The sequence below is a fragment of the Colossoma macropomum genome, unplaced genomic scaffold, assembly GCF_904425465.1.
Source record: "Colossoma macropomum unplaced genomic scaffold, Colossoma_macropomum, whole genome shotgun sequence".
NCBI lineage: Eukaryota > Metazoa > Chordata > Actinopteri > Characiformes > Serrasalmidae > Colossoma > Colossoma macropomum.
This window is the reverse complement of record NW_023494792.1, coordinates 31,921,297-31,938,167: the sequence shown is the minus strand read 5'-3', so window position 1 is coordinate 31,938,167 and position 16,871 is coordinate 31,921,297. Positions and strand designations below refer to the sequence as shown.

General features: G+C 41.0%; 1 protein-coding gene across 1 annotated transcript in view; it reads left to right on the top strand.

Moving 5' to 3' along the window:
* The first annotated feature begins 6,045 nt into the window (after nt 1–6,045).
* The window catches only part of n4bp3 (NEDD4 binding protein 3), a 58,766-nt gene continuing 47,940 nt past the window's right edge, over nt 6,046–16,871 (top strand). Inside the window, exon 1 of the mRNA XM_036576890.1 lies at nt 6,046–6,252. The gene's annotated coding sequence lies outside the window, so the exon portion shown is untranslated. The remainder of the gene's footprint in view (nt 6,253–16,871) is intronic.

The window sequence follows — 16,871 nt, the reverse complement described above, 5'->3', positions numbered from 1 at the left end:
CTGTGTAAATTAGATTTCTGTCATTTTAATCAGCTCAGTGTAGATTAATCGTATTAACCGGTTTGCGGTTTTGCTTCACTGAGCTAATTTAAAGGCTACATGTGCGCTAAATGGAAAAACTCTTTAAGCTGGTCCGTCTGTTCCTTTTTTCCAGTGTAGGAGAGCAATGTGTTGTGAACAGTGTTATTCTCTTTTCAAGCAGACTGGAAACTGCAGTAATACCGAATGTATTATGAACCTATAGACAAAATCAGAATCTTTGTTGGCTGTACTTCCGGGTGGATAACTCACATCCAGTCAGCGTAGATTCAGATCAAATTACAGAGCAATTTACAATAAATACAAACAGAATTTTCAAAATAACTACAAAATCTTGCTCTGTTTTTGGCTGTTACATCAAATGTACCCAAGTATGCAGATTTTACCACATTCTTTCCATTTTTCAGCTTCAAGTACAGCTATAAACTCTCCGCGTCCTGCTACTTCTGTCTATGCTAACACTTACAGTTGAAACCAACGACAATTTAGAAAATCCTTTACTTTTCAGATGAAGATGAAGTTGCCAAGCACTATCACACGATCAGTAAGTGCACCAGAATGTAAACTAGGACGATATGTTGATGTGTTGATCACTATTTTTTGAATTATTACTTTGTGAGTTCAACTTAAGGTGACATAAACTGGTTAAGAAGCTAAAGCTATTAGCATTTATGCTAGTAGCCAAAGAGCAAGCGTTTTTGCTCATACTGTCACATTCAACATAAAAAAACAGAACATTTGTTTGATTCTACACAGTTCTGTGCACTCAGAAAAGTGTCGTATGTTGTTTTATAACAGCCACTAAAGTTAAGCTAACTAGTAAGTAGCTAGTGAGCTAACCAGCATAGACCAACATGGCTGGCCACCACCACACCAGCATATCACTACTGTCAGAACCAAACCTCATATCTCCAAAACGGTAACTTTACAGGAGAAGGAAAAAACATACTGTACTTTTAATGGAAGTCAATGGAACCAGACCTTTTTTCAAGTCATTTTAAACCATTGGTTTTGGTCCATTCATTATGAAATTTACATACAATGTAAAGAACAACAGGCATTTTCAAATTATGTCAAAAACTGAAAAACGACAAAAATGAAGATATGAGGTTTTGTTCCAACAGCTGTGATATGTTGTGTTTTGGATGCTGGTATGCTGGCCAACCAGCATGACTGTGCTGATGTGACCAGCTAAACCAGCAACAGACCACCACTAGACCACTATAAACCAGCATAGACCAGCTTAGACTTTGTGCCTGCCTGTGCTTTTTTTCAGTAGGGAATTTATGTGCTTTAGAGATAAAATGACCAAAAAAGACCATTAAATTGTTACTTGTGGCTATTAATTGTGATTTTCTCAAGGTACAAAATAAACTAGAACCATTTAGTTGGTTCCTCCACGCTGAAAAAACAGTGCAGACCAGTATATTTTCCATGTTGGTCTAAGCTGGTTTAGGCTAGTTTACGCTGCTCTGTTGCTGGTTTAGCTCATCAGACAACATGGTCATGCTGGTTGACCAGCACACCAGCATCCAAAACACCACATATCGCTGCTGTCGGAAGAAAACCTCATATCTCCATTTTTGTTTTTTTCAGTTTTTGACCTAATTTGAAAATGCCTGTTGGTCTTTACATTGTGTGTAAATTTCATGAAGAATGGACCAAAAGAAATGACCCAAAATGACGCGGAAAAAATTCTGGTTCCATTGACTTACATTAAAAGTTCAGTATGTTTTTTCCTTCTCCTGTAGAGTTACCATTTTACAGGGTACGAGGTTTTATTCCGACAGCAGTGATATGCTGGTTTTGCTGGTGATCAGATGTTCTGGACAGTTTTTTGGGTCAGATCTTGTTGTTTTATGTGCAGTGGGAAAAGTTTGAAGTTGTCTGTCTGGGAGGATCAGTGTAAACAAAAGGTTAAATGTGTCTCAGGATTAGTACCAAATCTTACCGTACCAGTCCAGCACTACCTCTATTATCCACCCGGTTCTTTGCTGTTTTAATTGCCTTTGCTGATCTGTCCGTCTTCTAAAAAGTCATAGGCTGGCAAGAAAGTTGTATAAAACTATTTATCTTTGTGTGTTTTTGCCTGTTGAGATAAATAAACATAAATACAGTAGAATATAACAAGAATGTGTTGCTTTTTCATTGAAGTTATTAATATGTTGGTTGTTAGAATGCAGTATGAGTAGCACAGGTCTGGCTCCTGACTTCTTGTCGACACAGGTACTGTGGGAGGTTTGTGCTTATGATAAAGATTCCTATGGACCGAAAAGCACTAATTTAATCACTACTACAGGTCCCAGATTTTTGTGTCCTGTTTTAACACGTGACATTGTTAAAACACGCTAATAAAAGCAAATGTCCTGTTTGACTATTTGCTTAAATGTAAGAACTGATGTTTATTTTTGCAATTTTATAATAAAAAGCAAGGCTGTTCTGCATAACTACAATGTAGCAACTGATTAATGAAATAGTGAATATAGCTGTAGCTTTACGGATCTGTTTGAGCATTTATTACCACCAAAAAGCAAAAACTCCATCAAATGACCAGCAGGGGTCGCCGCTCTACTGCTGAAGAGCACTGCAGTCACTTCTCTGAGGGAAGTCTTCATTTCTGAATCTGAATTTTACTTTACGCACTTAAAAATGATGATTATGATTCTTCAATGGTCCTTTAGTAAAGAAAATGGTTCTGTATAGAACCAGGAACTCTTCAATCATGCAAAGGGTTCTTTGCATTGTGAAAGGGCTTCTCAGATTGATGGAGAATGTGTTGTACATGGTTCTATATAGAACCTTTTTGAAAAGGGTTCTATACAGCACCAAAAAGGGTTCTTCTATTGTGTCAAGTTTAACATTGTAACAATAGCAGAGCCCTTTTTGGTGCTATATAGAACACTTTTCAAAAAGGTTCTATAAAGAACCATATACAACACATTCTCCACAAACCCTTTCATGATGCAAAAACTTAAGCAAAGGGTTCTTTGTGAGTTCTTGGTTCTATATAGAACCATTTTCTTTACGAAAGAACCCTTGTAGAACCATCTTCTTTAAGAGTGTAGAGTGGAATGATTATAAGGTGCTGTGTATACGTACTGCTGTACAGGATGTTGAAAGTTTTTCTATTATTCTTATTTTTTAATCTCAATATGTTTAATAAAAGGTCAAAGCTCTTAACTGTCATGTGCATAAAGTGACCTTTTTGCTTGCATCTCATTTCCTACAAACCTCAATGATGTAACACAGCAGCAATACAGTAAATACAGTGGCATAGTCAGTAAACTAGTCAGCGACTATTCAGATAGTCATGTATGTACATGAACGTGTGTGTATATATATATATGTGTGTGTGTGTGTGTGTGTGTGTGTGTGTGTGTGTGTGTGTATAAATAAAAGTTTTTCAGTAACTACTATGAATCATTCTGTAGCTGGTATAAATAACCTAGTAACAACTTTGAAATTAATGTGTAAGTTTAGTTGTGTTAATTAATCAGCAATTATTTTACATTATTAAGTACCTACTTTGAATTATTCGGTAACTACTATAAATTATGCTATGAGGGTGAGGAATTGAAGTCATGGTCTACGCCCATGTGTCAAACACAAGGCCCGCGGTCCAAGTCAGGACTGTGGCACAATCCTATTCAGCCCACAAAATGATTCATTTTCTATTCATTTTAGCAGGGAAATTGTAGAGAGAATAATTACCACTCTGTAATGTCTTCCGGGTTTCTCAAACTCTAGGGGGCGCTCCTGAGCGAGTTCAGAATGAATGGGTTAAGATGGAACATTTGAGCTAAATCTTAGTTTATAAATGCTCAAACATATTTAATTTAAAAAATACATTCATTTCCTGAACACAGGAAACTCTAATTGAACTCGAGTTTAAAGGGTTTAGGAGTTTAAAATGGTGCCTCGTGTACGTTCATGACGTCAGTGAGCGCGAACAGCCAATGAGCTGCTCCGCTCGCCAAACAGTCAGCACTCAGCAGCAGTAATGCAGCGTCCTGCTGCCCAAAACCTGTTTGCGGTAGAGAAAAGGAAACATACAGGTCAGTTTTCTTAGTCTTTTAGTGAAATACATCCTTCAGCTTTCTAAAATTAAAGGAAAGTTCTGGGCGAGAGATTAGAAACTATTTTAACTTCTCGTTTTTTAGCCGTTTAGCTTCATTCACCCCCATTCACTGAGGACGTGCTCGTGGGCGCCCTCTGACGTTTCACGTTCTTATTTTTAATATAACGAGGGAAATAGGAAGTGGCCAAGCTCTTCATAAACCAGACCTGATAGTAGCCCATTTTACCCTGAACTGCACTACAGTTCCCAGCATGCACTGCAATGTAACGTGTGCTCCCAACCCCGCCCCAACAACGATCTATAGGACTGCACCACAAAAACAAACAAACAAACAAAAAGATGCCAGGTGTCCAGTTCAAACGAATGGGCAGCTGTAGAAAACCTACTGTACATTGGGGACATTTCAAGAGGTTTAACAGTATCTGCAGCTAATCTGGTCTCTTGTTTTATATAAAACAATTTGTTTTTATTAGCTAATATGTTTGAATCATTCAGGTATTCAGTGCTTATTTTTGCTGTTGTAGTTTTGGCATACTTTGAATAAACAATGGCCGGTTAGGGTCATGGCAAGTGGTTGCGTTTGACACCCCTGCTCTAAAGGGTTAATAACTGATTTAGCTTCACTGAACTTATTTAAAAGGGTTGATTATCAACTCCACCTTTGTTGCAGTGTGGATTAGAGTGACCTGGTCATCCTGCTTTTAGAACCACTCTCGACATTATGAGACTCACCTGAGTGAGCAGTACAGCACCCTGTTATTATTGCAGCACACCCACCCTGCTCACTGGAGCCTGCAGGGACACGGCTGAGGGCAGTACGGGCAGACGACGTCCTGCTCTATAAAGATAAGAGAGGGAACCTGTTGAGGAGCTTCATTTGAGCTCAGTGTTGTGACTCATTCACAAACAGACACAGAGGAAAAGCCAAGTGCGCCCTAATTGGTGCAGCAGGCCCCCAACTACACCCACCAGACACTTCCTTATGTCCACCTCCTTGTTTCCACGCTCATTGTCCATTTTATCAGCTCCACTGACCATATAGGAGCACTTTGTAGTTCTACAGTTACAGACTGTAGTCCATCTGATTGTCTGCATAGTCAGGACCCCCAGGACCACCACAGAGCAGGTACTATTTGGGTGGTGGATCATTCTCAGCACTGCAGTAACACTGACGTGGTGGTGGTGTGTTAGTGTGTGTTGTGCTGGTACGAGTGGATCAGACACAGAAGTGCTGCTGGAGTTTTTAAACACCTCAGTGTCACTGCTGGACTGAGAATAGTCCACCAACCAAAAATATCCAGCCAACAGCGTCCTGTGGGCAGCGTCCTGTGACCACTGATGAAGGACTAGAGGATGACCAACACAAACTGTGCGGCAGCAGATGAGCTATCGTCTTTGACTTTACATCTACAAGGTGGACTGACAAGGTAGGAGTGTCTAATAGAGTGGACAGTGAGTGGACACAGTGATTAAAAACTCCAGCAGCATTGCTGTGTCTGATCCACTCGCACCAGCACAACACACACTAATACACCACCACCACGTCAGTGTTACTGCAGTGCTGAGACTGATCCACCACCCAAATAGTACTTGCTCTGTGAGGGTCCATGGGGGTCCTGACCACTGAAGAACAGGGTAAAAGGGGGCTAACGAAGTATGCAGAGAAACAGATGGACTACAGTCTGTAACTGTAGAACTACAAAGTGCACCTATATAGTAAGTGGAGCTGATAAAATGGACAATGAGTGAAGATACAAGCAGGTGTCCTTAAAGAAGAGGCTGGTCTGTGTAAACTGGACTATTTTTCTCTCTATCTCACTGCTGTAGCTGGTTTGGTGGCCAGCAGGCGGCGCTGTAAAGCTGTGGGTTGCGTGTTTGTGTTGTTCCAGGACTGAGTTCCCTCCCTTCACATCTGAAAGAGGGTTCAAACCTCAGCGAGGGAAAAGCGCTACACTGCATTTCCATCTGAACTCAGGAGAGCCGGAGGGTCGCCTGTGCTGTCCGCGGACTCAGCCCGGAGCGGCGGAGGAATACTTCAGACTTCTCCTTAAAGCCTGAGCACTGATTAGATTCAAGCGTGTCACAGTAAACAAACCGCCTCTAATCGGGTTCGCGGATCAACCTGAGGAATAATGGTGAGTGTTTTTGGGGGGGTTTCGTGTGAGATACCAACCCAGACAGGGTCTCCTCCGTTTAATCTCACTTTCCTGAAGATTAAACCCAGCCTTGCTGTGAAACCGAGGAGGTGTCTGATGGACCCAGGCTTGTCTGTTGAAGGACCACTCATGTTGTTGACTGTTTTATTCAGCTGAACTCCCTGTTGAGGGTTTTAGGGCGTTCTGGGTTCATTACACGTTTAAAAATGGGCGTTTTTTTGAACTGCAAATGATGTGAAACTGGGACACTTCACCAGAAAGTAGTTCTGTCTGTCCTGCTCACGTGCTGCTCTACTGTTCATTCAATCTATTCTACATTTGCTGTGAATCCTGATGTTTTTCCTAATTAAAAGAGGAATTTCACCGATTTCTTAACACATTTCTGCTTTATTCAGTGGCTGAGATGTAAACGAAGTCATTCAGAGTGGTTTGGTCTGAGCTGTGCCATTTTAGAGAAACTTACCGAGTCAGAATCGATTACAAGAATTTTGTGTTGTGGTGATAGGAACCAGACGTCCACAGCATTTAAAGGGGAACTCCACCGATTTTCTAAAAACTCTACATTTTTAGTTGAGATGTAAACAGTCATTCAGAGTGGTTTGGTGTGAGTTGTGCCATTTTAGAGAAACTTACCGAGTCAGAATTGATCACAGAAATTCTGTGTTGTGATAGGAACCAGACGTCCACAGCATTTAAAGGGAAACTCCACCTATTTTCTAAAAACTCTACATTTTTAGTTGAGATGTAAACAGTCATTCAGAGTGGTTTGGTGTGAAATGCTCCATTCTAGAGAAACCTACCGAGTCAGAACTGTTCACAGTGGTGGTGATAGGAACCAGACGTCTGAAGAGTTTAATGTCTCTAAAAGCTCCGTCACAGAAAGTTATTAATGAAATGGCTATGATTTTTCTGCCTGATGTCTGTTTTATGATAGTTTTCGTGTAAATGTTTGGCTTAAAATCTGTTTTTTTTTCTCCATTTACTTTAATCTGTTTATGACAGAGAGGCACCTGCAGAGTGTTGTGAGGCCAAATAGTCCCCAAAGAAAACGTAGGTTTTCAGATTTATGACTGTTTTATCGTCATCAAAATTACAAATATAAACTCAGAAGACTCGTGCAGGTTCACCGGTGGTTTTGAATAGTAAATAAAATGTCTATAATTGTGTTGTAGACGTTGTGACGTCTGGTTCCTATCACCACCACTGTAAAGAAACCTGAGTCTTCATAATGAACCAATTCACACTAAACTTCTCTGAATGACTGTTTACGCCTCAGTGATTGAATTATGCAGACATTTTGAAGAAATGGTGGGATTCACTCTAGAATGAAGTGTTTCACACCAAACCACTCTAAAGTAGTTTGTTTATATCGGTTTACTTGTGCAGAAATTAGTGGAGTTCTCAATTTCTTTGTACTGCTTTGTACTGGGGAAGGCCGTACCGCATTGGAGCAGGACTCAGGTGAGGTCAGTGAGTCAGTTTTGTTATTTACAGCCAGTAAAAATCACCTTCAGAGATTTCAGAGTGACTGAATGGCAGCGCTGGTACTTTTGTAAGCCTCTGAGGAAAGTGGCTGGGATTGAATTGGTCACTTAAGCAGAGTTCTGTCCTGCAGACAGCTTACATATTAAAAAGCTCTAAGTCGTTTATCAGTGTTTGAACACTATTCTGGCTCACAGTGGAGTGGACTTATATAATATAGTCAAATAGTCAAAACATGGTTAGTATCTGAAGTTAACTGCTGTAATTTGACCAAGTAATGGAAGCAACAGTGCACCAATGAGCACTGTGAGAACATGCATGCCTAAATCGTTACTCACTGGCCTTAAGCTGTACTGAGTTGTTCAGTAATCTGTAATAGACTTGCTTGTGCGTTTGCTGACTCCACATGACGTGCTGTGATCTATAAACATTTCCAAAAGTATGTCGCATAGCTAAAACGGTTCTATTACTCATCTTAAAACCTGAATTTTGTCTGTACTTTTGTCCAAATGGTCTACAAATCCCTCATTGCCCAAAAATTGCCCAACAAATCCCTCATTGTGGCTTTAATGGGCTGCAATAAAAGCTCCACTTCACCTAGCGGGAGAGCCGCCTGCCCGTTCTTGTCGTCAGCCCTGGTGGTCTGGACTGGAGTTTATTTGCCCCGCTCTGTTGTTGTGCTCTGTTTGGGTGAGAGCTGTTTCGGGGGCTGCTTCATTGCTGCTCTGCTTTTGATGCCCAGAGTCTGGGGACAAAAGGGGACGGCCGCAGTGTTGTCGTCCACTGGGCAGTAACCGTGGAGACCAGAGGCCACTTTAGGACCCCTGACCCAGCGAAGGCTTGAGTGAGCTGGTCAGAAACTCTCACTGCTTCATACCTTTAACCCCTTTACTGAGGAATTCCATCTTTTATGCATTTTTGCATAATTCAGTCACTGAGATGTAAACAAAGGGAAATAAGGCGTTTTTGAGAAATTTACCAACTCTTGATTCCTCACAGTGGTGGTCATAGGAGCCAGGGGTCTCAGTGTCTACAACACAAATATAGCTACAGAAATGATTAGTTTCATAGTAGTTAATGGTTTTATTTATACTAGTCACTCAATAATAAGTCTGAAGGTTAATAACTGAATAATAAGCTTGCAGTTACAAAAAGAGGAAAAGAATTTTTAATATAGTTAATAAATTACTGAATGAGTAATCAACTGATTACACTAAAGTATAAGTATTATACTAATACTTTACTGGAAAACAATGGAAACGTGGGTGAAATGCATATGAATGGATGTTTATTTGTCTGTTTTTTAGTATAAAATAAAGCAGCAGGTGAATTCAGTATATCACTGCTGTCAGACCAAAACCTTGTATCTCCATTTTTTTTTACATCTTTTTTTTCAGTTTTTTGACATAATTTGAGAAACCCTACTGTCCTTTATTATGTGTGTGAATTTCATGATGAATGGACCAAAATGACTTGGAAGAAAGTCTGGTTCCACTGACTTACATTAAAAGTATAGTAGGTTTTTTCCTTCTCCTGTAAAGTTACCATTTTGGAGATACGAGGTTTTCTTTCCATCAACAGCGATGTGCATTATGATCGTGCAAATTGCCATCTATTCATTAGTAATTAACTGGTAAGGTAAATTTGAATAAATTATTTTTTAACTCAAGTAATTGTGACAGCCTTAAGATAAATGCATGAAAGAAATCTGCCAGTGAGGTGAGAACTGAGCTTGATACATTTCTAAAAAAGTAGATATTTGGCAGCAAGATTTGTTGCAGCCTGCAAAGATAATGAATCCCATGATGAGTAAGTAGTTAGTATTGCTTAACACACTTAAAGGGACCTTATCCTACATTCTTCATGCACAAATGTCCTCTTATGACATTTGTGGGCAAAAACATGACCTCTCTATATAGTTAAACAGGCTGTTTTGGTTTAAGACTGATATATGTAAATGAGCTCTGTTCTGATTGGCTATTCTGTGTTGTGCCTCATTCAAAAAGCGGTTGAGGCTGAAACACCCCTTATAACTTCAGTGTGAATGGACAAAGTGAAACTGCTGTAGGCTGAATAAGTGGATAAATGCAAATATACTGGTTTTTATGACATCACTGAAATAGTGAATTCAAAATGGGCTGTTTTAGCAGCTCAGTTTCCATATATGAACTGTATAGAGACGGTTTAACAGTGTTTACATAGTATGTCAAGTGCTTTTATTACAAAAATGCCAAAAGTTTTAATGTCATGGGCCCTTTAACCCTTGTGTGGTGTTGATGTGTTTGTTACTCAGTGGTCTGGTGGACCCACCACATTACTGTTTATGGCTGTATTTATAAATCAATACAGCCATAACAATTTATGTAAAATTACCAGATGTTTAAAATATCACAAGTGGCCAGCGTAGGGTTCTCCTTTAGCAGCTGTAGCCAGTCAGCAGCCTGTCCATGTTGTCCATCCCTCACACATTCATAAATATATACAAACACATACACACACACACACACACTAACAGCAGGCCATGTAGGAGGAGAACAGAGTGAAGGACACAGCACCTCCACACTTTATTCACCACGGGTTCACCCAACACCACATGTGTGATATAAATGTGTGGGGGGTGAACAGAGTGAAGACACTGAAAATGGGTTATTTTATATGTTCTTCACAGAAAATGAGCACCAAGAAATCTGAGGTTGAAATAATAATAAATTGCATCATTTTTTCCTTAGATAAACACTGAAAATGCCACAACCCTTTGAATCCTCATGTAAAATATTTCCCATGTACTGCTGGATGATTTGTCATCTATGCTGGTGAAATGAGGCTGGTGTTGCACAGCAATACTGATGATTAGTCTTAGCAGTTTTAGCAGTATTGAAAGATAATAAACCTCAGTTAACTGCACTGTGTCATTTAATGGGGCTTCAGAAAACCTAAAAACTAAATCAATTCACTGCATGTTTATAGGCAACTGCTCATCTAGTGTTTCTTTAATGGCATTCAGCCATAAGAGCATTAGTGAGGTCAGGTACTGATGTTGGATGGTCAGTTCTGGATCACTCCAACTCATCACAAAGGTACTGGATGGAGCTCCTTCACTCCAGACAGAGCGCAGTCCTGGGCTGTGGAGCTTTATACCCCTCTTGCTAATGCTTGGCATTGGACACCTCAGGCTTGTGTGTGGCTCCTCCAGAGCGTCCCATTCTATTGGTCAGAGCTTTTCTATGGAGATTAACTTGTGTGCATGTAATTTGAACGCCTGTGTCAGCAATGGGTGACCTTACAGTACACACTTTAAAATTATGGTTCTTCAAGGGTTCTTAAGGAAAGACAGCGGTTCTATATAGAACCCTGAACACTCAAAGACGCCATTGCATGATTAAAGGGTTCTTTGTGTGGTGAATTTGTTCTTCAGATTGATGGAGAATGTGCTGTATATGGTCCTGTTCAGAACCTTTTTTTGAACAGGGTTCTAGTGTTATTACATGCTTGACGTTGTAACAATAGAAGAACCCTTTTTGGTGCTATATAGAACCATTTTCAGATAGGTTCTATATAGAATGATTTTCAAAACGGTTTTATATAGAACCATACTCAATACTTTCTCCATCAATCTGAGGCTCGATTTCATCATACAAAGCACCCTGTAGTCATGCAGTGGCTTCTTTACTAAAGAACCTTTGAAGAACCATAATTTTTAAGCTGAATTCACAGATAGCTCTGGCATTACATATCGTCTCCTGTCACTCACCGGTTTGAAACGAAGCACGCAACCCAGCGATGAGTAAGATGAACCGAGCGTGTGAATATCACAGAAGCAGGAGTGATTGTGGGGTCCATCACTCGACAGCAGCATGAGGCATCACCTGTGGAGCTCATGGCCTCGGGGCTTTGGCGCAGCACCAACCCACACATTACTGCGCACTAGGGCTGCGCGATAAATCACATCTTTATCGTTATCGCGATAAACAGATGGTTAAGAGCTGCGATGACAGGTCAAATCACCTCACACAGACTTGATGCAGTCTGAGGCCAGTGTGTGATGATTTGCGCTGCATGAACGCCGGTCCTGTGCGGCAGCAGATATAACCACAACCTTTTTAGTTGGCTGCATGTGAGTGTTATGACAACGTTCCCTGCAGAAAATACAAACACAACAAAGATAAATCCGGGCAACCAGTCCAAAAAAGGGAACAGGTAAATGGGACTACAAACAATGGGTCAGATATCTGAAAAGTAGATCAAGACACGGACAAGAACGCTCAGTAGCTCTACGAAAGGAGCAGTGCCTCGCAACCAAACTAGCCCAGGGGACGGCAACGTGCAGCCCCTTTACCGTCTGGTTGTGGCTCCACAGCAGAATTAGAATTTTTAAGCAAAAATGAAATAATCCTCTTTTACAGTAAAATAAAGCTCTGCTGATCGTTCAACACAGTTTAACAATAAATGGTCTTAAACGCTGCAGTTAATGTAGAACTAATTTACCCTTTAACCCTGAAGGTTGGTGTGCAGACTGCTGGTCACCATAGCAACGCAGACAACAGTCTTGTCTAGCTAGTAGCTAACGAAAAGGCAAAGAGAGAGATTTAAGATGAACATCCATAATTTGGAGGCGAATGGTCTTTGGATTTGTGTTTATAATCACTCCAGCTGGTTTTCTGATACTTTTAATCTGCAACGAGACACTGTCAAACACTAAAAAGTCAGTGTCTCGTTCGTCTGTTTCTCGTTCGGATTTTCCGGTCTACCCTAAATGGTGCCTGCTGGGAAAAACGAGAAGCTGGCGAAAGAGAAGCTGTCTTCATCCCTGTTTAAACACGGAGAGACATTTTACAAGAAACTATTCCACTTTTGGAAAAGTTTCCTGCTGGAGATGCGAGAAAAGCGGCTACAGCTGAGCTAAAGCTTAAAGCAGAGCAAAGTACATCAGCACATACTGAGACATATTGACAGCCAAGATGGAAGAGTGGACATAAAATATTGTGGCTCCCAAGTGGTTCGATTCTTGCTGAAAGGACAAAATGGCTTTTCTTAACATTTGGGTTGCCGACCCCTGTACTAGCCTATAGCCTGGGCTTATGAACTAACTAGATCTAGTCACATGATACATAAAACAGGTGAAGAACATCAGTAGTCAGTGGAAGCAGATCTCTAAAAGGTGGAGCCTGTTGACCTTGATGTCGAGTGTTCACCCAGAGGGTTATGGGAATTGGAGTCCTGAGAGTCTTGGCTGGAGAGATGTGACAGTAAGTCAATATTTATGTAACTAATGTTTTTTTTTAATAATAAGACATGAGGGTTTAGATCATTGATAACCACAATTCATTTGCATAAATTTGTTTTGGAAGCACCACGTCCCCCAAATCTGGCGCTCTGGAGGCATCGAACTACCACTTTAATCTCGATGTGTGTGAGATGATGCGTTTGCCATTGCTCACTTTGAACACAGACATTTTAAACGGAAAGAAAAGCATCTCCTCATGCAAAACTAACATGCGAAGTATCTCCGTCTGCTTGGCTCTGTGATGTAAGAGTCCTCCATATCTGCAGAAGCAGATGCTCCCCCTGCTGCAGCCGGAGGGCCCTGGTGGGGAATCGAACTGTGAGCTTGGCTTTGCTCAGGGCAGCTGAGCTAATCGTGGCTGTAATCGTCCCGCATGGCCTTCTGCTTTCTGCTCTCCGTCCCGCAGAGCTCAGAGCCTCATCTGACACCGTGGCAAAAGTCTTGTGGTGGATTAGGATTAGACGGATTTGTCTCTCGGGACATCATCATCATCACACTCGCGCACATGCACCACTGAGATTCCCTTCGCCCTCAGATCCTTTTATCTGCTGAGAGAAGCGGCTGTCGCTGTAATTACAGACTCGTGGTGTTAGAGACTGACCCAGCCTTTTCACTCTGATGGTTCCCTGTCCCAAAAGGGGAACATATCTGCCTTCCAGAAGTCATCAGGTCGTTGGGAACGTGGCTGTGTCAAATGTTGACACTCCATGGCTCAAAAAGTAGCCCCTGCTCTGCAAAAGGAGGCCTTGAAAAGGCTGTTACTGCGGTTCAACAGTTCCCCTGTTGATGTATGTGATTGTTTTGTATGGAAGATGTCAGAGGCATATTGTGGCGCTGCTGACGCCGTGCCAGATTCTGCTTCTGCCAGTCATCTGAATCCTTTCTTCTGTCAGCTTCTTTAAGCAGTGAGTGACTTAGTCAGGCCAGTTGGCTCCTTGTTCTGCGGCTGTTTTGCACTCATATACTCAGACTACTAAGTGATATGAATGGTGGTACAAACCTAGCTGTACGATGCTCCTGCAGTACGTTTTTAAATAATTTGGCTCTGAGGAAGAAAATAACCAGGGGCCATATTACAGAAACTTCTTAAGTCTGAAATCTTGATAAACTCAGATAAGATGTTACAGTGATGGTGGTGAATAATGAGGAGACGGAGCTGATCGTGTGTTAATATTGATAAACTCAGATAAGATGTTACAGTGATGGTGGTGAATAATGAGGAGACGGAGCTGATCGTGTGTTAATATTGATAAACTCAGATATTACAGTGATGGTGGTGAATAATGAGGAGACGGAGCTGATCGTGCGTTAATATTGATAAACTCAGATAAGATGTTACAGTGACGGTGGTGAATAATGAGGAGACGGAGCTGATCGTGTGTTAATATTGATAAACTCAGATAAGATGTTACAGTGATGGTGGTGAATAATGAGGAGACGGAGCTGATCGTGTGTTAATATTGATAAACTCAGATAAGATGTTACAGTGATGGTGGTGAATGATGAGGAGACGGAGCTGATCGTGTGTTAATATTGATAAACTCAGATATTACAGTGATGGTGGTGAATAATGAGGAGACGGAGCTGATCGTGCGTTAATATTGATAAACTCAGATATTACAGTGACGGTGGTGAATAATGAGGAGACGGAGCTGATCGTGTGTCTGTTTATTAGGAGGAGTATCGTTAGCGCGCTCAGCTAAAGAGTTTAGGAAACTGAAACTGAAACTGTGGAGCGGCGACTCTGATAAACAGCTCGAAGCGCTGAAACGATATTCTTAATCAGTTTATCACGGTTTAGTTTTATTTGGCCTGTTTTACCTCAGTAACGGTGATGTTAGCTGTCTGGCTAACTAGCTTGATTGCGTGTTTACGTTTCAGCTGTGCACTTATGGTCGGTTGCTAGGAAACAGACACGACAGTTGATTGTCGACTTCGATCGAGTAAGTTAAGATTTCTTAAACTGAGATAAAATAAGATGCTTGGGAATGATAAATAAAAATAATATTATTTATTAACGCGTGGGAACGAGATCCTAATGTTTGGCCACGACTTAGTAAGGCGTGGGAATAAGATGATTTAGTCGTGGCCACGACCTAGTAAGGCGTGGGAACAAGATCACGGTTTACTAAGTCATAGCCACGCATTAGCATCTCGTTCCCACGCTTTACTTCATTTAGTTTTATGCTGGAGCTACAAGGCTAACATTGCCAACAGGCACATAAAGCCTATTCAAAAATAAATGTACAATAAGCATATTTATCAGTCAGATGTTTGAAGATGCGTTTAAATTGACTCTTTTTTTTTAATTTAATGTAGTTTAGTGTTAGAATACATTCTGAAATTACACAAAGTATATGAAATGAGTCTCACCTATGCATGGCCATGTATTTCTGTTCTGTATAGGAGTCAGTAGTCACCCAAATCATTTCCATAAACACAGCCACAAAAGAGCTCTCACCTCATTCAGGCTGCACTCGGGTCTTTATTATGGCTGTGTAGGCTTGCCGATGTGGTTTAGGGCACAGTATGACTGACTGTGCTGTAAACCTCACTGAAAAATCTCCACAACCTAAAAAAAACACCTGGATGCACTTGGAGCTGGTTGAGAGAGGTTTTGGGGATGTAATTACAGAAAATATTTGGGTGACTATTGACTTCTATTCTTGTGACCTGGGTTCGAGTCCCAGCTGTTGATCCCTATATTTCACTTCATATCATATGTTCCCCTTATATCACCTTATTGCTTCATGTGAGCGGGAAGTTATCCAAGCATTTACCTGCTAGTTGTACCATGCTTGACTACGTATGTGACAAATAAATGAAACTTTGAAAACTTTGAACTTCTGGGGTTTATTAGCAGTGCTAGCCTCGCAGCTCCAATGCTTAACTGAAGAGATTTGGGCACCAAACGTGTTTTGACTAGGCAAATTTTAAAATTCGAGTGTCTGTAAGAGTTTATAAATGGATGCCCAGTTAAGTAAAAGGAAAAACAACAGCCAGTAAACAAACAAACAAACAAATGAAGTAGCCCTGTAGGCTAACCTTTTTAGGTTGACAGCACTGGTGCTGCACAAAAACGTAGCAGCGTGCAGAGGAACATGCTTTATCCTTCAAAAACAGCCGAGGGATATCGGTAGCTTTTAGTGCTGGATGAGCAACAGAGGCTGCCTCTTCGCCAAACCACTCCTTTAAACTTATATGGTTTATGTGTGGCTACACACTTCAGTTCCTCAGTCTCATGACCACATACCTTACATAGTGGTTTCATAGTAGTTACGGAATAATAACTCTTAATACATGAATGTGAAAATGAAAGTCAGAAAGGCTTCTGTATTCATTCTGCACCTTTACTTCAATGCAGAAAAGTACTGTTGACCCTCTAAAGAACTTCAGGAACAGCTGGCTGAGTCTGTAGATCATGTTTTGATGGCTGCAAAGTGGAAGAGGCACCTTTTACTATAACCTCCAGCTACAAATAGCCCCCTCTGTGAACATTAATAACCCGGCAGCCATTGTTTAAAGACTCCTATGAACGTTTAGTTCTGAGACCATCGTGCATTGAATAGGAAAGACGAACCCACTTGTATTTTGCAGCTGTAGTACCTTATAACTGTTCAGATTTTGGAGGTGGGGGTGAATTTAATTGACCTTGACTGTCGTTTTTCTCGTCAACCTGCAAAAAACTCTTGGTTACAAATAGAAAGCACAGCGATATGTTTCCCAGGTTCCATCCTGACGCTTAGTGTCGGCTTCACGTGGTCTCTTTTGTGGTGAAACAGGCTGTAATTCAAGCCCCCTCTGCACTGAGAGTGAGAGTGTATGACTGTTC